Source organism: Phalangium opilio, unplaced genomic scaffold (assembly GCF_054372755.1).
Source record: "Phalangium opilio isolate 3A_F unplaced genomic scaffold, DU_Popi_V2 ptg000352l_1, whole genome shotgun sequence".
Taxonomy (NCBI): domain Eukaryota; kingdom Metazoa; phylum Arthropoda; class Arachnida; order Opiliones; family Phalangiidae; genus Phalangium; species Phalangium opilio.
Genome location: NW_028324228.1, coordinates 7,128,326 through 7,155,058, shown reverse-complemented (window position 1 = coordinate 7,155,058; position 26,733 = coordinate 7,128,326). Strand labels below are relative to the sequence as shown.

Below are 26,733 nucleotides of genomic sequence, written 5' to 3'. Positions count from 1 at the left end.
TGGGCTTCCGTGGCGCAATGTTTAGAGCGTTCAGCTGTTATTCAAAAGGTTTGTGGTTCGAGCCCATCCGGGAGCGGTAATGTGAGGTCTTAGATGTAACGTAAAATTCAGAGTTTTTTTAAAAATTCCTGACGAACATTTAATCTTTGGGCTTCCGTGGCGCAATGGTTAGCGCGTTCGGCTGTTAACCGAAAGGTTGGTGGTTCGAGCCCACCCGGGAGCGGTGTTGTGAGCTCTCACATGTAACGTAAAAAGCCAAAGTGTTTCTACAATAGCCGACGACCATTTAATTTTTGGGCTTCCGTGGCGCAATGGTTAGCGCGTTCGGCTGTTAACCGAAAGGTTGGTGGTTCGAGCCCATCAGTGAGCGGTGTTGTGAGGTCTCAGATGTGACGTAAAAAGTCAAAGTTTTTCCACAATACCTGACGAACATTTAATTTTTGGGCTTCCGTGAAGCAATGGTTAACGCCGTCGGCTGTTAACCGAAAGGTTGGTGGTTCGAGCCCATCCGGGAGCTGTGTTGTGAGGTCTTAGATGTAGTGTAAATATCAGAGTTTTTTAAAAATAACTGACGAACATTTAATCTTTGGGCTTCCGTTGCACAATGGTTAACGCCGTCGGCTGTTAACCGAAAGGTTGGTGGTTCGAGCCCATCCGGGAGCGGTGTTGTGAGGTCTTAGATGTAACGTAAAATTCAGAGTTTTTTAAAAATAACTGACGAACATTTAATTTTTGGGCTTCCGTGGCGCAATGGTTAGAGCGTTCAGCTGTTATTCAAAAGGTTTGTGGTTCGAGCCCATCCGGGAGCGGTGTTGTGAAGTCTCAGATGTGACGTAAAAAGTCAAAGTTTTTCCACAATACCTGACGAACATTTAATCTTTGGGCTTCCGTTGCACAATGGTTAACGCCGTCGGCTGTTAACCGAAAGGTTGGTGGTTCGAGCCCATCCGGGAGCGGTGTTGTGAGATCTCAGATGTGACGTAAAAAGTCAAAGTTTTTCCACAATACCTGACGAACATTTAATTTTTGGGCTTCCGTGAAGCAATGGTTAACGCCGTCGGCTGTTAACCGAAAGGTTGGTGGTTCGAGCCCATCCGGGAGCTGTGTTGTGAGGTCTTAGATGTAACGTAAAATTCAGAGTTTTTTAAAAATAACTGACGAACATTTAATTTTTGGGCTTCCGTGGCGCAATGGTTAGAGCGTTCAGCTGTTATTCAAAAGGTTTGTGGTTCGAGCCCATCCGGGAGCGGTGTTGTGAAGTCTCAGATGTGACGTAAAAAGTCAAAGTTTTTCCACAATACCTGACGAACATTTAATCTTTGGGCTTCCGTTGCACAATGGTTAACGCCGTCGGCTGTTAACCGAAAGGTTGGTGGTTCGAGCCCATCCGGGAGCGGTGTTGTGAGGTCTTAGATGTAACGTAAAATTCAGAGTTTTTAAAAAATAACTGACGAACATTTAATTTTTGGGCTTCCGTGGCGCAATGTTTAGAGCGTTCAGCTGTTATTCAAAAGGTTTGTGGTTCGAGCCCATCCGGGAGCGGTAATGTGAGGTCTTAGATGTAACGTAAAATTCAGAGTTTTTTTAAAAATTCCTGACGAACATTTAATCTTTGGGCTTCCGTGGCGCAATGGTTAGCGCGTTCGGCTGTTAACCGAAAGGTTGGTGGTTCGAGCCCACCCGGGAGCGGTGTTGTGAGCTCTCACATGTAACGTAAAAAGCCAAAGTGTTTCTACAATAGCCGACGACCATTTAATTTTTGGGCTTCCGTGGCGCAATGGTTAGCGCGTTCGGCTGTTAACCGAAAGGTTGGTGGTTCGAGCCCATCAGTGAGCGGTGTTGTGAGGTCTCAGATGTGACGTAAAAAGTCAAAGTTTTTCCACAATACCTGACGAACATTTAATTTTTGGGCTTCCGTGAAGCAATGGTTAACGCCGTCGGCTGTTAACCGAAAGGTTGGTGGTTCGAGCCCATCCGGGAGCTGTGTTGTGAGGTCTTAGATGTAGTGTAAATATCAGAGTTTTTTAAAAATAACTGACGAACATTTAATCTTTGGGCTTCCGTTGCACAATGGTTAACGCCGTCGGCTGTTAACCGAAAGGTTGGTGGTTCGAGCCCATCCGGGAGCGGTGTTGTGAGGTCTTAGATGTAACGTAAAATTCAGAGTTTTTTAAAAATAACTGACGAACATTTAATTTTTGGGCTTCCGTGGCGCAATGGTTAGAGCGTTCAGCTGTTATTCAAAAGGTTTGTGGTTCGAGCCCATCCGGGAGCGGTGTTGTGAAGTCTCAGATGTGACGTAAAAAGTCAAAGTTTTTCCACAATACCTGACGAACATTTAATCTTTGGGCTTCCGTTGCACAATGGTTAACGCCGTCGGCTGTTAACCGAAAGGTTGGTGGTTCGAGCCCATCCGGGAGCGGTGTTGTGAGATCTCAGATGTGACGTAAAAAGTCAAAGTTTTTCCACAATACCTGACGAACATTTAATTTTTGGGCTTCCGTGAAGCAATGGTTAACGCCGTCGGCTGTTAACCGAAAGGTTGGTGGTTCGAGCCCATCCGGGAGCTGTGTTGTGAGGTCTTAGATGTAACGTAAAATTCAGAGTTTTTTAAAAATAACTGACGAACATTTAATTTTTGGGCTTCCGTGGCGCAATGGTTAGAGCGTTCAGCTGTTATTCAAAAGGTTTGTGGTTCGAGCCCATCCGGGAGCGGTGTTGTGAAGTCTCAGATGTGACGTAAAAAGTCAAAGTTTTTCCACAATACCTGACGAACATTTAATCTTTGGGCTTCCGTTGCACAATGGTTAACGCCGTCGGCTGTTAACCGAAAGGTTGGTGGTTCGAGCCCATCCGGGAGCGGTGTTGTGAGGTCTTAGATGTAACGTAAAATTCAGAGTTTTTTAAAAATAACTGACGAACATTTAATTTTTGGGCTTCCGTGGCGCAATGGTTAGAGCGTTCAGCTGTTATTCAAAAGGTTTGTGGTTCGAGCCCATCCGGGAGCGGTGTTGTGAAGTCTCAGATGTGACGTAAAAAGTCAAAGTTTTTCCACAATACCTGACGAACATTTAATCTTTGGGCTTCCGTTGCACAATGGTTAACGCCGTCGGCTGTTAACCGAAAGGTTGGTGGTTCGAGCCCATCCGGGAGCGGTGTTGTGAGGTCTTAGATGTAACGTAAAATTCAGAGTTTTTTAAAAATAACTGACGAACATTTAATTTTTGGTCTTCCGTGGCGCAATGGTTAGAGCGTTTAGATGTTATTCAAAAGGTTTGTGGTTCGAGCCCATCCGGGAGCGGTGTTGTGAAGTCTCAGATGTGACGTAAAAAGTCAAAGTTTTTCCACAATACCTGACGAACATTTAATCTTTGGGCTTCCGTGGCGCAATGGTTAGCGCGTTCGGCTGTTAACCGAAAGGTTGGTGGTTCGAGCCCACCCGGGAGCGGTGTTGTGAGATCTCACATGTAACGTAAAAATCCAAAGTTTTTCCACAATACCTGACGAACATTTAATCTTTGGGCTTCCGTTGCGCAATGGTTAACGCCGTCGGCTGTTAACCGAAAGGTTGGTGGTTCGAGCCCATCCGGGAGCGGTGTTGTGAGGTCTTAGATGTAACGTAAAATTCAGAGTTTTTTAAAAATAACTGACGAACATTTAATTTTTGGGCTTCCGTGGCGCAATGTTTAGAGCGTTCAGCTGTTATTCAAAAGGTTTGTGGTTCGAGCCCATCCGGGAGCGGTAATGTGAGGTCTTAGATGTAACTTAAAATTCAGAGTTTTTTAAAAATTCCTGACGAACATTTAATCTTTGGGCTTCCGTGGCGCAATGGTTAGCGCGTTCGGCTGTTAACCGAAAGGTTGGTGGTTCGAGCCACCCGGGAGCGGTGTTGTGAGCTCTCACATGTAACGTAAAAAGCCAAAGTGTTTCTACAATAGCCGACGACCATTTAATTTTTGGGCTTCCGTGGCGCAATGGTTAGCGCGTTCGGCTGTTATCCGAAAGGTTGGTGGTTCGAGCCCATCCGTGAGCGGTGTTGTGAGGTCTCAGATGTGACGTAAAAAGTCAAAGTTTTTCCACAATACCTGACGAACATTTAATCTTTGGGCTTCCGTTGCACAATGGTTAACGCCGTCGGCTGTTAACCGAAAGGTTGGTGGTTCGAGCCCATCCGGGAGCGGTGTTGTGAGGTCTTAGATGTAACGTAAAATTCAGAGTTTTTTAAAAATAACTGACGAACATTTAATTTTTGGTCTTCCGTGGCGCAATGGTTAGAGCGTTTAGATGTTATTCAAAAGGTTTGTGGTTCGAGCCCATCCGGGAGCGGTGTTGTGAAGTCTCAGATGTGACGTAAAAAGTCAAAGTTTTTCCACAATACCTGACGAACATTTAATCTTTGGGCTTCCGTGGCGCAATGGTTAGCGCGTTCGGCTGTTAACCGAAAGGTTGGTGGTTCGAGCCCACCCGGGAGCGGTGTTGTGAGATCTCACATGTAACGTAAAAATCCAAAGTTTTTCCACAATACCTGACGAACATTTAATCTTTGGGCTTCCGTTGCGCAATGGTTAACGCCGTCGGCTGTTAACCGAAAGGTTGGTGGTTCGAGCCCATCCGGGAGCGGTGTTGTGAGGTCTTAGATGTAACGTAAAATTCAGAGTTTTTTAAAAATAACTGACGAACATTTAATTTTTGGGCTTCCGTGGCGCAATGTTTAGAGCGTTCAGCTGTTATTCAAAAGGTTTGTGGTTCGAGCCCATCCGGGAGCGGTAATGTGAGGTCTTAGATGTAACTTAAAATTCAGAGTTTTTTAAAAATTCCTGACGAACATTTAATCTTTGGGCTTCCGTGGCGCAATGGTTAGCGCGTTCGGCTGTTAACCGAAAGGTTGGTGGTTCGAGCCACCCGGGAGCGGTGTTGTGAGCTCTCACATGTAACGTAAAAAGCCAAAGTGTTTCTACAATAGCCGACGACCATTTAATTTTTGGGCTTCCGTGGCGCAATGGTTAGCGCGTTCGGCTGTTATCCGAAAGGTTGGTGGTTCGAGCCCATCCGTGAGCGGTGTTGTGAGGTCTCAGATGTGACGTAAAAAGTCAAAGTTTTTCCACAATACCTGACGAACATTTAATTTTTGGGCTTCCGTGAAGCAATGGTTAACGCCGTCGGCTGTTAACCGAAAGGTTGGTGGTTCGAGCCCATCCGGGAGCTGTGTTGTGAGGGCTTAGATGTAGTGTAAATATCAGAGTTTTTTTAAAAATAACTGACGAACATTTAATTTTTGGGCTTCCGTGGCGCAATGGTTAGCGCGTTCGGCTGTTAACCGAAAGGTTGGTGGTTCGAGCCCATCCGGGAGCGGTGTTTTGAAGTCTCGAATGTGACGTAAAAAGTCAGAGTTTTTCCACAATACCTGACGACCATTTCATTTCTGAGCTTCCTTGGCTCGAAGGTTAGCGCGTTCGGATGTTAACCAAAAGGTTGGTGGTTCGAGCCCACCCGGCTGCCGTGTTGTGAAGTCTCAAATGTAACGTAAAAAGCCAAAGTTTTTCCACAATACCTGACGACCGTTTAATTTTTGAGCTTCCGTGGCGCAATGGTTAGCGCGTTCGGCTGTTAACCGAAAGGTTGGTGGTTCGAGCCCACCCGGGAGCGGTGTTGTGAGATCTCAAACGTAATGTCAAATGCCAAAGTTTTTACACAATACCTGACGAACATTTAATCTTTGGGCTTCCGTGGCGCAATGGTTAGCGCGTTCGGCAGTTAACTGAAAGGTTGGTGGTTCGAGACCATCCGGGAGCGGTGTTGTGAGGTCTCAGATGTGACGTAAAAAGTCAAAGTTTTTCCACAATACCTGACGACCATTTAATTTTTGAGCTTCCGTGGCGCAATGGTTAGCGCGTTCGGCTGTTAACCGAAAGGTTGGTGGTTCGAGCCCACCCGGGAGCGGTGTTGTGAAATATCACATGTAACGTAAAAATCCAAAGTTTTTCCACAATACCTGACGAACATTTAATCGTTGGGCTTCCGTTTCAATGGTTAACGCCGTCGGCTGTTAACCGAAAGGTTGGTGGTTCGAGCCCATCCGGGAGCGGTGTTGTGAGGTCTTAGATGTAACGTAAAATTCAGAGTTTTTTAAAAATAACTGACGAACATTTAATTTTTGGGCTTCCGTGGCGCAATGGTTAGCGCGTTCGGCTGTTAACCGAAAGGTTGGTGGTTCGAGCCCATCCGGGAGCGGTAATGTGAGGTCTTAGATGTAACGTAAAATTCAGAGTTTTTTAAAAATACCTGACGAACATTTAATCTTTGGGCTTCCGTGACGCAATGGTTAGCGCGTTCGGCTGTTAACCGAAAGGTTGGTGGTTCGAGCCCATCCGTGAGCGGTGTTGTGAGGTCTCAGATGTGACGTAAAAAGTCAAAGTTTTTCCACAATACCTGACGAACATTTAATTTTTGGGCTTCCGTGAAGCAATGGTTAACGCCGTCGGCTGTTAACCGAAAGGTTGGGGGTTCGAGCCCATCCGGGAGCTGTGTTGTGAGGTCTTAGATGTAGTGTAAATATCAGAGTTTTTTAAAAATACCTGACGAACATTTAATCGTTGGGCTTCCGTTTCAATGGTTAACGCCGTCGGCTGTTAACCGAAAGGTTGGCGGTTCGAGCCCACCCGGGAGCGGTGTTGTGAGCTCTCAAATGTGACGTAAAAAGTCAAAGTTTTTCCACAATACCTGACGAACATTTAATTTTTGGGCTTCCGTGAAGCAATGGTTAACGCCGTCGGCTGTTAACCGAAAGGTTGGTGGTTCGAGCCCATCCGGGAGCTGTGTTGTGAGGTCTTAGATGTAGTGTAAAATTCAGAGTTTTTTAAAAATAACTGACGAACGTTTAATTTTTGGGCTTCCGTGGCGCAATGGTTAGCGCGTTCGGCTGTTAACCGAAAGGTTGGTGGTTCGAGCCCATCCGGGAGCGGTAATGTGAGGTCTTAGATGTAACGTAAAATTCAGAGTTTTTTAAAAATACCTGACGAACATTTAATCTTTGGGCTTCCGTGGCGCAATGGTTAGTGCGTTCGGCTGTTAACCGAAAGGTTGGTGGTTCGAGCCCACCCGGGAGCGGTGTTGTGAGATCTCACATGTAACGTAAAAATCCAAATTTTTTCCACAATACCTGACGAACATTTAATCTTTGGGCTTCCGTTGCGCAATGGTTAACGCCGTCGGCTGTTAACCGATAGGTTGGTGGTTCGAGCCCATTCGGGAGCGGTGTTGTGAGGTCTTACATGTAACGTAAAATTCAGAGTTTTTTAAAAATAACTGACGAACATTTAATTTTTGGGCTTTCGTGGCGCAATGGTTAGAGCGTTCAGCTGTTATTCAAAAGGTTTGTGGTTCGAGCCCATCCGGGAGCGGTGTTTTGAAGTCTCAGATGTGACGTAAAAATCCAAAGTTTTTCCACAATACCCGACGAACATTTAATCTTTGGGCTTCCGTGGCGCAATGGTTAACGCCGTCGGCTGTTAACCGAAAGGTTGGTGGTATTGTGGAAAAACTTTGACTTTTTACGTCACATTTGAGAGCTCACAACACCGCTCCCGGGTGGGCTCGAACCACCAACCTTTTGAATAACAGCTGAACGCTCTAAACATTGCGCCAAGGAAGCCCAAAAATTAAATGTTCGTCAGTTATTTTTAAAAAACTCTGAATTTTACGTTACATCTAAGACCTCACAACACCGCTCCCGGATGGGCTCGAACCACCAACCTTTCGGTTAACAGCCGACGGCGTTAACCATTGCGCAACGGAAGCCCAAAGATTAAATGTTCGTCAGGTATTGTGGAAAAACTTTGGATTTTTATGTTACATGTGAGATCTCACAACACCGCTCCCGGGTGGGCTCGAACCACCAACCTTTCGGTTAACAGCCGAACGCGCTAACCATTGCGCCACGGAAGCCCAAAGATTAAATGTTCGTCAGGTATTGTGGAAAAACTTTGGCTTTTTACGTTACATTTGAGAGCTCACAACACCGCTCCCGGGTGGGCTCGAACCACCAACCTTTCGGTTAACAGCCGAACGCGCTAACCATTGCGCCACGGAAGCCCAAAGATTAAATGTTCGTCAGGTATTTTTAAAAAACTCTGAATTTTACGTTACATCTAAGACCTCACAACACCGCTCCCGGATGGGCTCGAACCACCAACCTTTCAGTTAACTGCCGAACGCGCTAACCATTGCGCCACGGAAGCCCAAAGATAAAATGTTCGTCAGGTATTGTGGAAAAACTTTGGCATTTGACATTACGTTTGAGATCTCACAACACCGCTCCCGGGTGGGCTCGAACCACCAACCTTTCGGTTAACAGCCGAACGCGCTAACCATTGCGCCACGGAAGCTCAAAGATTAAACGGTCGTCAGGTATTGTGGAAAAACTTTGGCTTTTTACGTTACATTTGAGACTTCACAACACGGCAGCCGGGTGGGCTCGAACCACCAACCTTATGGTTAACATCCGAACGCGCTAACCTTCGAGCCAAGGAAGCTCAGAAATGAAATGGTCGTCAGGTATTGTGGAAAAACTCTGACTTTTTACGTCACATCCGAGACTTCAAAACACCGCTCCCGGATGGGCTCGAACCACAGACCTTTTGAATAACAGCTGAACGCGCTAACCATTGCGCCACGGAAGCCCAAAGATTAAATGATCGTCAGGTATTTTTAAAAAACTCTGAATTTTACGTTACATCTAAGACCTCACAACACCGCTCCCGGATGGGCTCGAACCGCCAACCTTTCGGTTAACAGCCGACGGCGTTAACCATTGAAACGGAAGCCCAACGATTAAATGTTCGTCAGGTATTTTTAAAAAACTCTGACATTTACACTACATCTAAGACCTCACAACACAGCTCCCGGATGGGCTCGAACCCCCAACCTTTCGGTTAACAGCCGACGGCGTTAACCATTGCTTCACGGAAGCCCAAAAATTAAATGTTCGTCAGGTATTGTGGAAAAACTTTGACTTTTTACGTCACATCTGAGACCTCACAACACCGCTCCCGGATGGTCTCGAACCACCAACCTTTCAGTTAACTGCCGAACGCGCTAACCATTGCGCCACGGAAGCCCAAAGATTAAATGTTCGTCAGGTATTGTGGAAAAACTTTGGCATTTGACATTACGTTTGAGATCTCACAACACCGCTCCCGGGTGGGCTCGAACCACCAACCTTTCGGTTAACAGCCGAACGCGCTAACCATTGCGCCACGGAAGCCCAAAGATTAAATGTTCGTCAGGTATTTTTAAAAAACTCTGAATTTTACGTTACATCTAAGACCTCACATTACCGCTCCCGGATGGGCTCGAACCACCAACCTTTCGGTTAACAGCCGAACGCGCTAACCATTGCGCCACGGAAGCCCAAAAATTAAATGTTCGTCAGTTATTTTTAAAAAACTCTGAATTTTACGTTACATCTAAGACCTCACAACACCGCTCCCGGATGGGCTCGAACCACCAACCTTTCGGTTAACAGCCGACGGCGTTAACCATTGAAACGGAAGCCCAACGATTAAATGTTCGTCAGGTATTGTGGAAAAACTTTGGATTTTTACGTTACATGTGAGATTTCACAACACCGCTCCCGGGTGGGCTCGAACCACCAACCTTTCGGTTAACAGCCGAACGCGCTAACCATTGCGCCACGGAAGCCCAAAGATTAAATGTTCGTCAGGTATTGTGGAAAAACTTTGGCATTTGACATTACGTTTGAGATCTCACAACACCGCTCCCGGGTGGGCTCGAACCACCAACCTTAGGGTTAACAGCCGAACGCGCTAACCATTGCGCCACGGAAGCTCAAAAATTAAACGGTCGTCAGGTATTGTGGAAAAACTTTGGCTTTTTACGTTACATTTGAGACTTCACAACACGGCAGCCGGGTGGGCTCGAACCACCAACCTTTTGGTTAACATCCGAACGCGCTAACCTTCGAGCCAAGGAAGCTCAGAAATGAAATGGTCGTCAGGTATTGTGGAAAAACTCTGACTTTTTACGTCACATTCGAGACTTCAAAACACCGCTCCCGGATGGGCTCGAACCACCAACCTTTCGGTTAGCAGCCGAACGCGCTAACCATTGCGCCACGGAAGCCCAAAAATTAAATGTTCGTCAGTTATTTTTAAAAAACTCTGATATTTACACTACATCTAAGACCTCACAGCACAGCTCCCGGATGGGCTCGAACCACTAACCTTTCGGTTAACAGCCGACGGCGTTAACCATTGCTTCACGGAAGCCCAAATATTAAATGTTCGTCAGGTATTGTGGAAAAACTTTGACTTTTTACGTCACATCTGAGACCTCACAACACCGCTCACGGATGGGCTCGAACCACCAATCTTTCGGTTAACAGCCGAACGCGCTAACCATTGCGCCACGGAAGCCCAAAAATTAAATGGTCGTCGGCTATTGTAGAAACACTTTGGCTTTTTACGTTACATGTGAGAGCTCACAACACCGCTCCCGGGTGGGCTCGAACCACCAACCTTTCGGTTAACAGCCGAACGTGCTAACCATTGCGCCACGGAAGCCCAAAGATTAAATGTTCGTCAGGAATTTTTAAAAAACTCTGAATTTTACGTTACATCTAAGACCTCACATTACCGCTCCCGGATGGGCTCGAACCACAAACCTTTTGAATAACAGCTGAACGCTCTAAACATTGCGCCACGGAAGCCCAAAAATTAAATGTTCGTCAGTTATTTTTAAAAAACTCTGAATTCTACGTTACATCTAAGACCTCACAACACCGCTCCCGGATGGGCTCGAACCACCAACCTTTCGGTTAACAGCCGACGGCGTTAACCATTGCGCAACGGAAGCCCAAAGATTAAATGTTCGTCAGGTATTGTGGAAAAACTTTGGATTTTTACGTTACATGTGAGATCTCACAACACCGCTCCCGGGTGGGCTCGAACCACCAACCTTTCGGTTAACAGCCGAACGCGCTAACCATTGCGCCACGGAAGCCCAAAGATTAAATGTTCGTCAGGTATTGTGGAAAAACTTTGACTTTTTACGTCACATCTGAGACTTCACAACACCGCTCCCGGATGGGCTCGAACCACAAACCTTTTGAATAACATCTGAACGCTCTAGCCATTGCGCCACGGAAGACCAAAAATTAAATGTTCGTCAGTTATTTTTAAAAACTCTGAATTTTACGTTACATCTAGGACCTCACAACACCGCTCCCGGATGGGCTCGAACCACCAACCTTTCGGTTAACAGCCGACGGCGTTAACCATTGTGCAACGGAAGCCCAAAGATTAAATGTTCGTCAGGTATTGTGGAAAAACTTTGACTTTTTACGTCACATCTGAGACTTCACAACACCGCTCCCGGATGGGCTCGAACCACAAACCTTTTGAATAACAGCTGAACGCTCTAACCATTGCGCCACGGAAGCCCAAAAATTAAATGTTCGTCAGTTATTTTTAAAAAACTCTGAATTTTACGTTACATCTAAGACCTCACAACACAGCTCCCGGATGGGCTCGAACCACCAACCTTTCGGTTAACAGCCGACGGCGTTAACCATTGCTTCACGGAAGCCCAAAAATTAAATGTTCGTCAGGTATTGTGGAAACACTTTGACTTTTTACGTCACATCTGAGACTTCACAACACCGCTCCCGGATGGGCTCGAACCACAAACCTTTTGAATAACAGCTGAACGCTCTAACCATTGCGCCACGGAAGCCCAAAAATTAAATGTTCGTCAGTTATTTTTAAAAAACTCTGAATTTTACGTTACATCTAAGACCTCACAACACAGCTCCCGGATGGGCTCGAACCACCAACCTTTCGGTTAACAGCCGACGGCGTTAACCATTGCTTCACGGAAGCCCAAAAATTAAATGTTCGTCAGGTATTGTGGAAAAACTTTGACTTTTTACGTCACATCTGAGATCTCACAACACCGCTCCCGGATGGGCTCGAACCACCAACCTTTCGGTTAACAGCCGACGGCGTTAACTATTGCGCAACGGAAGCCCAAATATTAAATGTTCGTCAGGTATTGTGGAAAAACTTTGGATTTTTACGTTACATGTGAGATCTCACAACACCGCTCCCGGGTGGGCTCGAACCACCAACCTTTCGGTTAACAGCCGAACGCGCTAACCATTGCGCCACGGAAGCCCAAAGATTAAATGTTCGTCAGGTATTGTGGAAAAACTTTGACTTTTTACGTCACATCTGAGACTTCACAACACCGCTCCCGGATGGGCTCGAACCACAAACCTTTTGAATAACATCTGAACGCTCTAACCATTGCGCCACGGAAGACCAAAAATTAAATGTTCGTCAGTTATTTTTAAAAACTCTGAATTTTACGTTACATCTAAGACCTCACAACACCGCTCCCGGATGGGCTCGAACCACCAACCTTTCGGTTAACAGCCGACGGCGTTAACCATTGTGCAACGGAAGCCCAAAGATTAAATGTTCGTCAGGTATTGTGGAAAAACTTTGACTTTTTACGTCACATCTGAGACTTCACAACACCGCTCCCGGATGGGCTCGAACCACAAACCTTTTGAATAACAGCTGAACGCTCTAACCATTGCGCCACGGAAGCCCAAAAATTAAATGTTCGTCAGTTATTTTTAAAAAACTCTGAATTTTACGTTACATCTAAGACCTCACAACACCGCTCCCGGATGGGCTCGAACCACCAACCTTTCGGTTAACAGCCGACGGCGTTAACCATTGTGCAACGGAAGCCCAAAGATTAAATGTTCGTCAGGTATTGTGGAAAAACTTTGACTTTTTACGTCACATCTGAGACTTCACAACACCGCTCCCGGATGGGCTCGAACCACAAACCTTTTGAATAACAGCTGAACGCTCTAACCATTGCGCCACGGAAGCCCAAAGATAAAATGTTCGTCAGGTATTGTGGAAAAACTTTGGCATTTGACATTACGTTTGAGATCTCACAACACCGCTCCCGGGTGGGCTCGAACCACCAACCTTTCGGTTAACAGCCGAACGCGCTAACCATTGCGCCACGGAAGCTCAAAGATTAAACGGTCGTCAGGTATTGTGGAAAAACTTTGGCTTTTTACGTTACATTTGAGACTTCACAACACGGCAGCCGGGTGGGCTCGAACCACCAACCTTATGGTTAACATCCGAACGCGCTAACCTTCGAGCCAAGGAAGCTCAGAAATGAAATGGTCGTCAGGTATTGTGGAAAAACTCTGACTTTTTACGTCACATCCGAGACTTCAAAACACCGCTCCCGGATGGGCTCGAACCACAGACCTTTTGAATAACAGCTGAACGCGCTAACCATTGCGCCACGGAAGCCCAAAGATTAAATGATCGTCAGGTATTTTTAAAAAACTCTGAATTTTACGTTACATCTAAGACCTCACAACACCGCTCCCGGATGGGCTCGAACCGCCAACCTTTCGGTTAACAGCCGACGGCGTTAACCATTGAAACGGAAGCCCAACGATTAAATGTTCGTCAGGTATTTTTAAAAAACTCTGACATTTACACTACATCTAAGACCTCACAACACAGCTCCCGGATGGGCTCGAACCCCCAACCTTTCGGTTAACAGCCGACGGCGTTAACCATTGCTTCACGGAAGCCCAAAAATTAAATGTTCGTCAGGTATTGTGGAAAAACTTTGACTTTTTACGTCACATCTGAGACCTCACAACACCGCTCCCGGATGGTCTCGAACCACCAACCTTTCAGTTAACTGCCGAACGCGCTAACCATTGCGCCACGGAAGCCCAAAGATTAAATGTTCGTCAGGTATTGTGGAAAAACTTTGGCATTTGACATTACGTTTGAGATCTCACAACACCGCTCCCGGGTGGGCTCGAACCACCAACCTTTCGGTTAACAGCCGAACGCGCTAACCATTGCGCCACGGAAGCCCAAAGATTAAATGTTCGTCAGGTATTTTTAAAAAACTCTGAATTTTACGTTACATCTAAGACCTCACATTACCGCTCCCGGATGGGCTCGAACCACCAACCTTTCGGTTAACAGCCGAACGCGCTAACCATTGCGCCACGGAAGCCCAAAAATTAAATGTTCGTCAGTTATTTTTAAAAAACTCTGAATTTTACGTTACATCTAAGACCTCACAACACCGCTCCCGGATGGGCTCGAACCACCAACCTTTCGGTTAACAGCCGACGGCGTTAACCATTGAAACGGAAGCCCAACGATTAAATGTTCGTCAGGTATTGTGGAAAAACTTTGGATTTTTACGTTACATGTGAGATTTCACAACACCGCTCCCGGGTGGGCTCGAACCACCAACCTTTCGGTTAACAGCCGAACGCGCTAACCATTGCGCCACGGAAGCCCAAAGATTAAATGTTCGTCAGGTATTGTGGAAAAACTTTGGCATTTGACATTACGTTTGAGATCTCACAACACCGCTCCCGGGTGGGCTCGAACCACCAACCTTAGGGTTAACAGCCGAACGCGCTAACCATTGCGCCACGGAAGCTCAAAAATTAAACGGTCGTCAGGTATTGTGGAAAAACTTTGGCTTTTTACGTTACATTTGAGACTTCACAACACGGCAGCCGGGTGGGCTCGAACCACCAACCTTTTGGTTAACATCCGAACGCGCTAACCTTCGAGCCAAGGAAGCTCAGAAATGAAATGGTCGTCAGGTATTGTGGAAAAACTCTGACTTTTTACGTCACATTCGAGACTTCAAAACACCGCTCCCGGATGGGCTCGAACCACCAACCTTTCGGTTAGCAGCCGAACGCGCTAACCATTGCGCCACGGAAGCCCAAAAATTAAATGTTCGTCAGTTATTTTTAAAAAACTCTGATATTTACACTACATCTAAGACCTCACAGCACAGCTCCCGGATGGGCTCGAACCACTAACCTTTCGGTTAACAGCCGACGGCGTTAACCATTGCTTCACGGAAGCCCAAATATTAAATGTTCGTCAGGTATTGTGGAAAAACTTTGACTTTTTACGTCACATCTGAGACCTCACAACACCGCTCACGGATGGGCTCGAACCACCAATCTTTCGGTTAACAGCCGAACGCGCTAACCATTGCGCCACGGAAGCCCAAAAATTAAATGGTCGTCGGCTATTGTAGAAACACTTTGGCTTTTTACGTTACATGTGAGAGCTCACAACACCGCTCCCGGGTGGGCTCGAACCACCAACCTTTCGGTTAACAGCCGAACGTGCTAACCATTGCGCCACGGAAGCCCAAAGATTAAATGTTCGTCAGGAATTTTTAAAAAACTCTGAATTTTACGTTACATCTAAGACCTCACATTACCGCTCCCGGATGGGCTCGAACCACAAACCTTTTGAATAACAGCTGAACGCTCTAAACATTGCGCCACGGAAGCCCAAAAATTAAATGTTCGTCAGTTATTTTTAAAAAACTCTGAATTCTACGTTACATCTAAGACCTCACAACACCGCTCCCGGATGGGCTCGAACCACCAACCTTTCGGTTAACAGCCGACGGCGTTAACCATTGCGCAACGGAAGCCCAAAGATTAAATGTTCGTCAGGTATTGTGGAAAAACTTTGGATTTTTACGTTACATGTGAGATCTCACAACACCGCTCCCGGGTGGGCTCGAACCACCAACCTTTCGGTTAACAGCCGAACGCGCTAACCATTGCGCCACGGAAGCCCAAAGATTAAATGTTCGTCAGGTATTGTGGAAAAACTTTGACTTTTTACGTCACATCTGAGACTTCACAACACCGCTCCCGGATGGGCTCGAACCACAAACCTTTTGAATAACATCTGAACGCTCTAGCCATTGCGCCACGGAAGACCAAAAATTAAATGTTCGTCAGTTATTTTTAAAAACTCTGAATTTTACGTTACATCTAGGACCTCACAACACCGCTCCCGGATGGGCTCGAACCACCAACCTTTCGGTTAACAGCCGACGGCGTTAACCATTGTGCAACGGAAGCCCAAAGATTAAATGTTCGTCAGGTATTGTGGAAAAACTTTGACTTTTTACGTCACATCTGAGACTTCACAACACCGCTCCCGGATGGGCTCGAACCACAAACCTTTTGAATAACAGCTGAACGCTCTAACCATTGCGCCACGGAAGCCCAAAAATTAAATGTTCGTCAGTTATTTTTAAAAAACTCTGAATTTTACGTTACATCTAAGACCTCACAACACAGCTCCCGGATGGGCTCGAACCACCAACCTTTCGGTTAACAGCCGACGGCGTTAACCATTGCTTCACGGAAGCCCAAAAATTAAATGTTCGTCAGGTATTGTGGAAACACTTTGACTTTTTACGTCACATCTGAGACTTCACAACACCGCTCCCGGATGGGCTCGAACCACAAACCTTTTGAATAACAGCTGAACGCTCTAACCATTGCGCCACGGAAGCCCAAAAATTAAATGTTCGTCAGTTATTTTTAAAAAACTCTGAATTTTACGTTACATCTAAGACCTCACAACACAGCTCCCGGATGGGCTCGAACCACCAACCTTTCGGTTAACAGCCGACGGCGTTAACCATTGCTTCACGGAAGCCCAAAAATTAAATGTTCGTCAGGTATTGTGGAAAAACTTTGACTTTTTACGTCACATCTGAGATCTCACAACACCGCTCCCGGATGGGCTCGAACCACCAACCTTTCGGTTAACAGCCGACGGCGTTAACTATTGCGCAACGGAAGCCCAAATATTAAATGTTCGTCAGGTATTGTGGAAAAACTTTGGATTTTTACGTTACATGTGAGATCTCACAACACCGCTCCCGGGTGGGCTCGAACCACCAACCTTTCGGTTAACAGCCGAACGCGCTAACCATTGCGCCACGGAAGCCCAAAGATTAAATGTTCGTCAGGTATTGTGGAAAAACTTTGACTTTTTACGTCACATCTGAGACTTCACAACACCGCTCCCGGATGGGCTCGAACCACAAACCTTTTGAATAACATCTGAACGCTCTAACCATTGCGCCACGGAAGACCAAAAATTAAATGTTCGTCAGTTATTTTTAAAAACTCTGAATTTTACGTTACATCTAAGACCTCACAACACCGCTCCCGGATGGGCTCGAACCACCAACCTTTCGGTTAACAGCCGACGGCGTTAACCATTGTGCAACGGAAGCCCAAAGATTAAATGTTCGTCAGGTATTGTGGAAAAACTTTGACTTTTTACGTCACATCTGAGACTTCACAACACCGCTCCCGGATGGGCTCGAACCACAAACCTTTTGAATAACAGCTGAACGCTCTAACCATTGCGCCACGGAAGCCCAAAAATTAAATGTTCGTCAGTTATTTTTAAAAAACTCTGAATTTTACGTTACATCTAAGACCTCACAACACCGCTCCCGGATGGGCTCGAACCACCAACCTTTCGGTTAACAGCCGACGGCGTTAACCATTGTGCAACGGAAGCCCAAAGATTAAATGTTCGTCAGGTATTGTGGAAAAACTTTGACTTTTTACGTCACATCTGAGACTTCACAACACCGCTCCCGGATGGGCTCGAACCACAAACCTTTTGAATAACAGCTGAACGCTCTAACCATTGCGCCACGGAAGCCCAAAAATTAAATGTTCGTCAGTTATTTTTAAAAAACTCTGAATTTTACGTTACATCTAAGACCTCACAACACAGCTCCCGGATGGGCTCGAACCACCAACCTTTCGGTTAACAGCCGACGGCGTTAACCATTGCTTCACGGAAGCCCAAAAATTAAATGTTCGTCAGGTATTGTGGAAACACTTTGACTTTTTACGTCACATCTGAGATCTCACAACACCGCTCCCGGATGGGCTCGAACCACCAACCTTTCGGTTAACAGCCGACGGCGTTAACCATTGCGCAACGGAAGCCCAAAGATTAAATGTTCGTCAGGTATTGTGGAAAAACTTTGACTTTTTACGTCACATCTGAGACTTCACAACACCGCTCCCGGATGGGCTCGAACCACAAACCTTTTGAATAACAGCTGAACGCTCTAACCATTGCGCCACGGAAGCCCAAAAATTAAATGTTCGTCAGTTATTTTTAAAAAACTCTGAATTTTACGTTACATCTAAGACCTCACAACACAGCTCCCGGATGGGCTCGAACCACCAACCTTTCGGTTAACAGCCGACGGCGTTAACCATTGCTTCACGGAAGCCCAAAAATTAAATGTTCGTCAGGTATTGTGGAAAAACTTTGACTTTTTACGTCACATCTGAGATCTCACAACACCGCTCCCGGATGGGCTCGAACCACCAACCTTTCGGTTAACAGCCGACGGCGTTAACTATTGCGCAACGGAAGCCCAAATATTAAATGTTCGTCAGGTATTGTGGAAAAACTTTGGATTTTTACGTTACATGTGAGATCTCACAACACCGCTCCCGGGTGGGCTCGAACCACCAACCTTTCGGTTAACAGCCGAACGCGCTAACCATTGCGCCACGGAAGCCCAAAGATTAAATGTTCGTCAGGTATTGTGGAAAAACTTTGACTTTTTACGTCACATCTGAGACTTCACAACACCGCTCCCGGATGGGCTCGAACCACAAACCTTTTGAATAACATCTGAACGCTCTAACCATTGCGCCACGGAAGACCAAAAATTAAATGTTCGTCAGTTATTTTTAAAAACTCTGAATTTTACGTTACATCTAAGACCTCACAACACCGCTCCCGGATGGGCTCGAACCACCAACCTTTCGGTTAACAGCCGACGGCGTTAACCATTGTGCAACGGAAGCCCAAAGATTAAATGTTCGTCAGGTATTGTGGAAAAACTTTGACTTTTTACGTCACATCTGAGACTTCACAACACCTCTCCCGGATGGGCTCGAACCACAAACCTTTTGAATAACAGCTGAACGCTCTAACCCTTGCGCCACGGAAGCCCAAAAATTAAATGTTCGTCAGTTATTTTTAAAAAACTCTGAATTTTACGTTACATCTAAGACCTCACAACACCGCTCCCGGATGGGCTCGAACCACCAACCTTTCGGTTAACAGCCGACGGCGTTAACCATTGTGCAACGGAAGCCCAAAGATTAAATGTTCGTCAGGTATTGTGGAAAAACTTTGACTTTTTACGTCACATCTGAGACTTCACAACACCGCTCCCGGATGGGCTCGAACCACAAACCTTTTGAATAACAGCTGAACGCTCTAACCATTGCGCCACGGAAGCCCAAAAATTAAATGTTCGTCAGTTATTTTTAAAAAACTCTGAATTTTACGTTACATCTAAGACCTCACAACACAGCTCCCGGATGGGCTCGAACCACCAACCTTTCGGTTAACAGCCGACGGCGTTAACCATTGCTTCACGGAAGCCCAAAAATTAAATGTTCGTCAGGTATTGTGGAAACACTTTGACTTTTTACGTCACATCTGAGATCTCACAACACCGCTCCCGGATGGGCTCGAACCACCAACCTTTCGGTTAACAGCCGACGGCGTTAACCATTGCGCAACGGAAGCCCAAAGATTAAATGTTCGTCAGGTATTGTGGAAAAACTTTGACTTTTTACGTCACATCTGAGACTTCACAACACCGCTCCCGGATGGGCTCGAACCACAAACCTTTTGAATAACAGCTGAACGCTCTAAACATTGCGCCACGGAAGCCCAAAAATTAAATGTTCGTCAGTTATTTTTAAAAAACTCTGAATTTTACGTTCATCTAAGACCTCACAACACCGCTCCCGGATGGGCTCGAACCACCAACCTTTCGGTTAACAGCCGACGGCGTTAACCATTGCGCAACGGAAGCCCAAAGATTAAATGTTCGTCAGGTATTGTGGAAAAACTTTGGATTTTTACGTTACATGTGAGATCTCACAACACCGCTCCCGGGTGGGCTCGAACCACCAACCTTTCGCTTAACAGCCGAACGCGCTAACCATTGCGCCACGGAAGCCCAAAGATTAAATGTTCGTCAGGTATTGTGGAAAAACTTTGACTTTTTACGTCACACCTGAGTCTTCACAACACCGCTCCCGGATGGGCTCGAACCACAAACCTTTTGAATAACAGCTGAACGCTCTAACCATTGCGCCACGGAAGCCCAAAAATTAAATGTTCGTCAGTTATTTTTAAAAAACTCTGAATTTTACTTTACATCTAAGACCTCACAACACCGCTCCCGGATGGGCTCGAACCACCAACCTTTCGGTTAACAGCCGACGGCGTTAACCATTGTGCAACGGAAGCCCAAAGATTAAATGTTCGTCAGGTATTGTGGAAAAACTTTGACTTTTTACGTCACATCTGAGACTTCACAACACCGCTCCCGGATGGGCTCGAACCACAAACCTTTTGAATTACAGCTGAACGCTCTAACCATTGCGCCACGGAAGCCCAAAAATTAAATGTTCGTCAGTTATTTTTAAAAAACTCTGAATTTTACGTTACATCTAAGACCTCACAACACAGCTCCCGGATGGGCTCGAACCACCAACCTTTCGGTTAACAGCCGACGGCGTTAACCATTGCTTCACGGAAGCCCAAAAATTAAATGTTCGTCAGGTATTGTGGAAACACTTTGACTTTTTACGTCACATCTGAGATCTCACAACACCGCTCCCGGATGGGCTCGAACCACCAACCTTTCGGTTAACAGCCGACGGCGTTAACCATTGCGCAACGGAAGCCCAAAGATTAAATGTTCGTCAGGTATTGTGGAAAAACTTTGACTTTTTACGTCACATCTGAGACTTCACAACACCGCTCCCGGATGGGCTCGAACCACAAACCTTTTGAATAACAGCTGAACGCTCTAAACATTGCGCCACGGAAGCCCAAAAATTAAATGTTCGTCAGTTATTTTTAAAAAACTCTGAATTTTACGTTACATCTAAGACCTCACAACACCGCTCCCGGATGGGCTCGAACCACCAACCTTTCGGTTAACAGCCGACGGCGTTAACCATTGCGCAACGGAAGCCCAAAGATTAAATGTTCGTCAGGTATTGTGGAAAAACTTTGGATTTTTACGTTACATGTGAGATCTCACAACACCGCTCCCGGGTGGGCTCGAACCACCAACCTTTCGCTTAACAGCCGAACGCGCTAACCATTGCGCCACGGAAGCCCAAAGATTAAATGTTCGTCAGGTATTGTGGAAAAACTTTGACTTTTTACGTCACATCTGAGACTTCACAACACCGCTCCCGGATGGGCTCGAACCACAAACCTTTTGAATAACAGCTGAACGCTCTAACCATTGCGCCACGGAAGCCCAAAAATTAAATGTTCGTCAGTTATTTTTAAAAAACTCTGAATTTTACTTTACATCTAAGACCTCACAACACCGCTCCCGGATGGGCTCGAACCACCAACCTTTCGGTTAACAGCCGACGGCGTTAACCATTGTGCAACGGAAGCCCAAAGATTAAATGTTCGTCAGGTATTGTGGAAAAACTTTGACTTTTTACGTCACATCTGAGACTTCACAACACCGCTCCCGGATGGGCTCGAACCACAAACCTTTTGAATAACAGCTGAACGCTCTAACCATTGCGCCACGGAAGCCCAAAAATTAAATGTTCGTCAGTTATTTTTAAAAAACTCTGAATTTTACGTTACATCTAAGACCTCAAAACACCGCTCCCGGATGGGCTCGAACCACCAACCTTTCGGTTAACAGCCGACGGCGTTAACCATTGTGCAACGGAAGCCCAAAGATTAAATGTTCGTCAGGTATTGTGGAAAAACTTTGACTTTTTACGTCACATCTGAGACTTCACAACACCGCTCCCGGATGGGCTCGAACCACAAACCTTTTGAATAACAGCTGAACGCTCTAACCATTGCGCCACGGAAGCCCAAAAATTAAATGTTCGTCAGTTATTTTTAAAAAACTCTGAATTTTACGTTACATCTAAGACCTCACAACACAGCTCCCGGATGGGCTCGAACCACCAACCTTTCGGTTAACAGCCGACGGCGTTAACCATTGCTTCACGGAAGCCCAAAAATTAAATGTTCGTCAGGTATTGTGGAAAAACTTTGACTTTTTACGTCACATCTGAGATCTCACAACACCGCTCCCGGATGGGCTCGAACCACCAACCTTTCGGTTAACAGCCGACGGCGTTAACCATTGCGCAACGGAAGCCCAAATATTAAATGTTCGTCAGGTTTTGTGGAAAAACTTTGGATTTTTACGTTACATGTGAGATCTCACAACACCGCTCCCGGGTGGGCTCGAACCACCAACCTTTCGGTTAACAGCCGAACGCGCTAACCATTGCGCCACGGAAGCCCAAAGATTAAATGTTCGTCAGGTATTGTGGAAAAACTTTGACTTTTTACGTCACATCTGAGACTTCACAACACCGCTCCCGGATGGGCTCGAACCACAAACCTTTTGAATAACAGCTGAACGCTCTAAACATTGCGCCACGGAAGCCCAAAAATTAAATGTTCGTCAGTTATTTTTAAAAAACTCTGAATTTTACGTTACATCTAAGACCTCACAACACCGCTCCCGGATGGGCTCGAACCACCAACCTTTCGGTTAACAGCCGACGGCGTTAACCATTGCGCAACGGAAGCCCAAAGATTAAATGTTCGTCAGGTATTGTGGAAAAACTTTGGATTTTTACGTTACATGTGAGATCTCACAACACCGCTCCCGGGTGGGCTCGAACCACCAACCTTTCGCTTAACAGCCGAACGCGCTAACCATTGCGCCACGGAAGCCCAAAGATTAAATGTTCGTCAGGTATTGTGGAAAAACTTTGACTTTTTACGTCACATCTGAGTCTTCACAACACCGCTGCCGGATGGGCTCGAACCACAAACCTTTTGAATTACAGCTGAACGCTCTAACCATTGCGCCACGGAAGCCCAAAAATTAAATGTTCGTCAGTTATTTTTAAAAAACTCTGAATTTTACGTTACATCTAAGACCTCACAACACAGCTCCCGGATGGGCTCGAACCACCAACCTTTCGGTTAACAGCCGACGGCGTTAACCATTGCTTCACGGAAGCCCAAAAATTAAATGTTCGTCAGGTATTGTGGAAAAACTTTGACTTTTTACGTCACATCTGAGATCTCACAATACCGCTCACGGATGGGCTCGAACCACCAACCTTTCGGTTAACAGCCGAACGCGCTAACCATTGCGCCACGGAAGCCCAAAAATTAAATGGTCGTCGGCTATTGTGGAAACACTTTGGCTTTTTACGTTACATGTGAGAGCTCACAACACCGCTCCCGGGTGGGCTCGAACCACCAACCTTTCGGTTAACAGCCGAAAGCGCTAACCATTGCGCCACGGAAGCCCAAAGATTAAATGTTCGTCAGGAATTTTTAAAAAACTCTGAATTTTACGTTACATCTAAGACCTCACATTACCGCTCCCGGATGGGCTCGAACCACAAACCTTTTGAATAACAGCTGAACGCTCTAAACATTGCGCCACGGAAGCCCAAAATTTAAATGTTCGTCAGTTATTTTTAAAAAACTCTGAATTTTACGTTACATCTAAGACCTCACAACACCGCTCCCGGATGGGCTCGAACCACCAACCTTTCGGTTAACAGCCGACGGCGTTAACCATTGCGCAACGGAAGCCCAACGATTAAATGTTCGTCAGGTATTGTGGAAAAACTTTGGATTTTTACGTTACATGTGAGATTTCACAACACCGCTCCCGGATGGGCTCGAACCACCAACCTTTCGGTTAACAGCCGACGGCGTTAACCATTGCGCAACGGAAGCCCAAAGATTAAATGTTCGTCAGGTATTGTGGAAAAACTTTCGATTTTTAGGTTACATGTGAGATTTCACAACACCGCTCCCGGGTGGGCTCGAACCACCAACCTTTCGGTTAACAGCCGAACGCGCTAACCATTGCGCCACGGAAGCCCAAAAATTAAATGGTCGTCGGCTATTGTGGAAACACTTTGGCTTTTTACGTTACATGTGAGAGCTCTCAACACCGCTCCCGGGTGGGTTCGAACCACCAACCTTTCGGTTAACAGCCGAACGCGCTAACCATTGCGCCTCGGAAGCCCAAAGATTAAATGTTCGTCAGGTATTTTTAAAAAACTCTGAATTTTACGTTACATCTAAGACCTCACATTACCGCTCCCGGATGGGCTCGAACCAACAACCTTTCGGTTAACAGCCGAACGCGCTAACCATTGCGCCACGAAAGCCCAAAAATTAAATGTTCGTCAGTTATTTTTAAAAAACTCTGAATTTTACGTTACATCTAAGACCTCACAATACCGCTCCCGGATGGGCTCGAACCACCAACCTTTCGGTTAACAGCCGACGGCGTTAACCATTGTGCAACGGAAGCCCAAAGATTAAATGTTCGTCAGGTATTGTGGAAAAACTTTGACTTTTTACGTCACATCTGAGACTTCACAACACCGCTCCTGGATGGGCTCGAACCACAAACCTTTTGAATAACAGCTGAACGCTCTAACCATTGCGCCACGGAAGCCCAAAAATTAAATGGTCGTCGGCTATTGTGGAAACACTTTGGCTTTTTACGTTACATGTGAGCTCTCAACACCGCTCCCGGGTGGGCTCGAACCACCAACCTTTCGGTTAACAGCCGAACGCGCTAACCATTGCGCCACGGAAGCCCAAAGATTAAATGTTCGTCAGGTATTTTTAAAAAACTCTGAATTTTACGTTACATCTAAGACCTCACATTACCGCTCCCGGATGGGCTCGAACCACCAACCTTTCGGTTAACAGCCGACGGCGTTAACCATTGTGCAACGGAAGCCCAAAGATTAAATGTTCGTCAGGTATTGTGGAAAAACTTTGACTTTTTACGTCACATCTGAGACTTCACAACACCGCTCCCGGATGGGCTCGAACCACAAACCTTTTGAATTACAGCTGAACGCTCTAACCATTGCGCCACGGAAGCCCAAAAATTAAATGTTCGTCAGTTATTTTTAAAAAACTCTGAATTTTACGTTACATCTAAGACCTCACAACACAGCTCCCGGATGGGCTCGAACCACCAACCTTTCGGTTAACAGCCGACGGCGTTAACCATTGCTTCACGGAAGCCCAAAAATTAAATGTTCGTCAGGTATTGTGGAAAAACTTTGACTTTTTACGTCACATCTGAGATCTCACAATACCGCTCACGGATGGGCTCGAACCACCAACCTTTCGGTTAACAGCCGAACGCGCTAACCATTGCGCCACGGAAGCCCAAAAATTAAATGGTCGTCGGCTATTGTGGAAACACTTTGGCTTTTTACGTTACATGTGAGAGCTCACAACACCGCTCCCGGGTGGGCTCGAACCACCAACCTTTCGGTTAACAGCCGAAAGCGCTAACCATTGCGCCACGGAAGCCCAAAGATTAAATGTTCGTCAGGAATTTTTAAAAAACTCTGAATTTTACGTTACATCTAAGACCTCACATTACCGCTCCCGGATGGGCTCGAACCACAAACCTTTTGAATAACAGCTGAACGCTCTAAACATTGCGCCACGGAAGCCCAAAATTTAAATGTTCGTCAGTTATTTTTAAAAAACTCTGAATTTTACGTTACATCTAAGACCTCACAACACCGCTCCCGGATGGGCTCGAACCACCAACCTTTCGGTTAACAGCCGACGGCGTTAACCATTGCGCAACGGAAGCCCAACGATTAAATGTTCGTCAGGTATTGTGGAAAAACTTTGGATTTTTACGTTACATGTGAGATTTCACAACACCGCTCCCGGATGGGCTCGAACCACCAACCTTTCGGTTAACAGCCGACGGCGTTAACCATTGCGCAACGGAAGCCCAAAGATTAAATGTTCGTCAGGTATTGTGGAAAAACTTTCGATTTTTAGGTTACATGTGAGATTTCACAACACCGCTCCCGGGTGGGCTCGAACCACCAACCTTTCGGTTAACAGCCGAACGCGCTAACCATTGCGCCACGGAAGCCCAAAAATTAAATGGTCGTCGGCTATTGTGGAAACACTTTGGCTTTTTACGTTACATGTGAGAGCTCTCAACACCGCTCCCGGGTGGGTTCGAACCACCAACCTTTCGGTTAACAGCCGAACGCGCTAACCATTGCGCCTCGGAAGCCCAAAGATTAAATGTTCGTCAGGTATTTTTAAAAAACTCTGAATTTTACGTTACATCTAAGACCTCACATTACCGCTCCCGGATGGGCTCGAACCAACAACCTTTCGGTTAACAGCCGAACGCGCTAACCATTGCGCCACGAAAGCCCAAAAATTAAATGTTCGTCAGTTATTTTTAAAAAACTCTGAATTTTACGTTACATCTAAGACCTCACAACACCGCTCCCGGATGGGCTCGAACCACCAACCTTTCGGTTAACAGCCGACGGCGTTAACCATTGCGCAACGGAAGCCCAACGATTAAATGTTCGTCAGGTATTGTGGAAAAACTTTGGATTTTTACGTTACATGTGAGATTTCACAACACCGCTCCCGGGTGGGCTCGAACCACCAACCTTTCGGTTAACAGCCGAACGCGCTAACCATTGCGCCACGGTAGCCCAAAAATTAAATGTTCGTCAGGTATTGTGGAAAAAATTTGACTTTTTACGTCACATCTGAGACCTCACAACACCGCTCACGGATGGGCTCGAACCACCAACCTTTCGGTTAACAGCCGAACGCGCTAACCATTGCGCCACGGAAGCTCAGAAATGAAATGGTCGTCAGGTATTGTGGAAAAACT

The 26,733-nt window shown here is 46.1% G+C and overlaps 25 non-coding genes across 25 annotated transcripts; 6 read left to right on the top strand and 19 right to left on the bottom strand.

The window, feature by feature from the left end:
- The first annotated feature begins 150 nt into the window (after window positions 1-150).
- Window positions 151-223, top strand: TRNAN-GUU (transfer RNA asparagine (anticodon GUU)). Its single transcript has one exon. It is a non-coding gene; the product is annotated as a tRNA-Asn (tRNA).
- A 1,393-nt stretch (window positions 224-1,616) lies between these two features.
- On the top strand, window positions 1,617-1,689 carry TRNAN-GUU (transfer RNA asparagine (anticodon GUU)). The gene has a single exon. It is a non-coding gene; the product is annotated as a tRNA-Asn (tRNA).
- Window positions 1,690-3,375: 1,686 nt separating this feature from the next.
- TRNAN-GUU (transfer RNA asparagine (anticodon GUU)) lies at window positions 3,376-3,448 on the top strand. Its single transcript has one exon. It is a non-coding gene; the product is annotated as a tRNA-Asn (tRNA).
- Window positions 3,449-4,400: 952 nt separating this feature from the next.
- TRNAN-GUU (transfer RNA asparagine (anticodon GUU)) lies at window positions 4,401-4,473 on the top strand. Its single transcript has one exon. It is a non-coding gene; the product is annotated as a tRNA-Asn (tRNA).
- A 1,100-nt stretch (window positions 4,474-5,573) lies between these two features.
- TRNAN-GUU (transfer RNA asparagine (anticodon GUU)) lies at window positions 5,574-5,646 on the top strand. The gene has a single exon. It is a non-coding gene; the product is annotated as a tRNA-Asn (tRNA).
- Window positions 5,647-5,867: 221 nt separating this feature from the next.
- On the top strand, window positions 5,868-5,940 carry TRNAN-GUU (transfer RNA asparagine (anticodon GUU)). The gene has a single exon. It is a non-coding gene; the product is annotated as a tRNA-Asn (tRNA).
- Window positions 5,941-7,871: 1,931 nt separating this feature from the next.
- Window positions 7,872-7,944, bottom strand: TRNAN-GUU (transfer RNA asparagine (anticodon GUU)). The gene has a single exon. It is a non-coding gene; the product is annotated as a tRNA-Asn (tRNA).
- Window positions 7,945-8,018: 74 nt separating this feature from the next.
- TRNAN-GUU (transfer RNA asparagine (anticodon GUU)) lies at window positions 8,019-8,091 on the bottom strand. The gene has a single exon. It is a non-coding gene; the product is annotated as a tRNA-Asn (tRNA).
- A 220-nt stretch (window positions 8,092-8,311) lies between these two features.
- TRNAN-GUU (transfer RNA asparagine (anticodon GUU)) lies at window positions 8,312-8,384 on the bottom strand. The gene has a single exon. It is a non-coding gene; the product is annotated as a tRNA-Asn (tRNA).
- An 805-nt stretch (window positions 8,385-9,189) lies between these two features.
- On the bottom strand, window positions 9,190-9,262 carry TRNAN-GUU (transfer RNA asparagine (anticodon GUU)). Its single transcript has one exon. It is a non-coding gene; the product is annotated as a tRNA-Asn (tRNA).
- A 364-nt stretch (window positions 9,263-9,626) lies between these two features.
- Window positions 9,627-9,699, bottom strand: TRNAN-GUU (transfer RNA asparagine (anticodon GUU)). Its single transcript has one exon. It is a non-coding gene; the product is annotated as a tRNA-Asn (tRNA).
- A 368-nt stretch (window positions 9,700-10,067) lies between these two features.
- Window positions 10,068-10,140, bottom strand: TRNAS-GCU (transfer RNA serine (anticodon GCU)). Its single transcript has one exon. It is a non-coding gene; the product is annotated as a tRNA-Ser (tRNA).
- An 806-nt stretch (window positions 10,141-10,946) lies between these two features.
- Window positions 10,947-11,019, bottom strand: TRNAN-GUU (transfer RNA asparagine (anticodon GUU)). The gene has a single exon. It is a non-coding gene; the product is annotated as a tRNA-Asn (tRNA).
- A 1,099-nt stretch (window positions 11,020-12,118) lies between these two features.
- Window positions 12,119-12,191, bottom strand: TRNAN-GUU (transfer RNA asparagine (anticodon GUU)). The gene has a single exon. It is a non-coding gene; the product is annotated as a tRNA-Asn (tRNA).
- Window positions 12,192-12,997: 806 nt separating this feature from the next.
- Window positions 12,998-13,070, bottom strand: TRNAN-GUU (transfer RNA asparagine (anticodon GUU)). Its single transcript has one exon. It is a non-coding gene; the product is annotated as a tRNA-Asn (tRNA).
- Window positions 13,071-13,875: 805 nt separating this feature from the next.
- TRNAN-GUU (transfer RNA asparagine (anticodon GUU)) lies at window positions 13,876-13,948 on the bottom strand. The gene has a single exon. It is a non-coding gene; the product is annotated as a tRNA-Asn (tRNA).
- A 364-nt stretch (window positions 13,949-14,312) lies between these two features.
- Window positions 14,313-14,385, bottom strand: TRNAN-GUU (transfer RNA asparagine (anticodon GUU)). Its single transcript has one exon. It is a non-coding gene; the product is annotated as a tRNA-Asn (tRNA).
- A 368-nt stretch (window positions 14,386-14,753) lies between these two features.
- Window positions 14,754-14,826, bottom strand: TRNAS-GCU (transfer RNA serine (anticodon GCU)). Its single transcript has one exon. It is a non-coding gene; the product is annotated as a tRNA-Ser (tRNA).
- An 806-nt stretch (window positions 14,827-15,632) lies between these two features.
- On the bottom strand, window positions 15,633-15,705 carry TRNAN-GUU (transfer RNA asparagine (anticodon GUU)). The gene has a single exon. It is a non-coding gene; the product is annotated as a tRNA-Asn (tRNA).
- Window positions 15,706-16,804: 1,099 nt separating this feature from the next.
- Window positions 16,805-16,877, bottom strand: TRNAN-GUU (transfer RNA asparagine (anticodon GUU)). Its single transcript has one exon. It is a non-coding gene; the product is annotated as a tRNA-Asn (tRNA).
- Window positions 16,878-18,416: 1,539 nt separating this feature from the next.
- TRNAN-GUU (transfer RNA asparagine (anticodon GUU)) lies at window positions 18,417-18,489 on the bottom strand. Its single transcript has one exon. It is a non-coding gene; the product is annotated as a tRNA-Asn (tRNA).
- Window positions 18,490-22,226: 3,737 nt separating this feature from the next.
- On the bottom strand, window positions 22,227-22,299 carry TRNAN-GUU (transfer RNA asparagine (anticodon GUU)). The gene has a single exon. It is a non-coding gene; the product is annotated as a tRNA-Asn (tRNA).
- A 1,540-nt stretch (window positions 22,300-23,839) lies between these two features.
- On the bottom strand, window positions 23,840-23,912 carry TRNAN-GUU (transfer RNA asparagine (anticodon GUU)). The gene has a single exon. It is a non-coding gene; the product is annotated as a tRNA-Asn (tRNA).
- A 658-nt stretch (window positions 23,913-24,570) lies between these two features.
- Window positions 24,571-24,643, bottom strand: TRNAN-GUU (transfer RNA asparagine (anticodon GUU)). The gene has a single exon. It is a non-coding gene; the product is annotated as a tRNA-Asn (tRNA).
- Window positions 24,644-25,889: 1,246 nt separating this feature from the next.
- TRNAN-GUU (transfer RNA asparagine (anticodon GUU)) lies at window positions 25,890-25,962 on the bottom strand. The gene has a single exon. It is a non-coding gene; the product is annotated as a tRNA-Asn (tRNA).
- Between the last annotated feature and the right edge of the window lie 771 nt (window positions 25,963-26,733).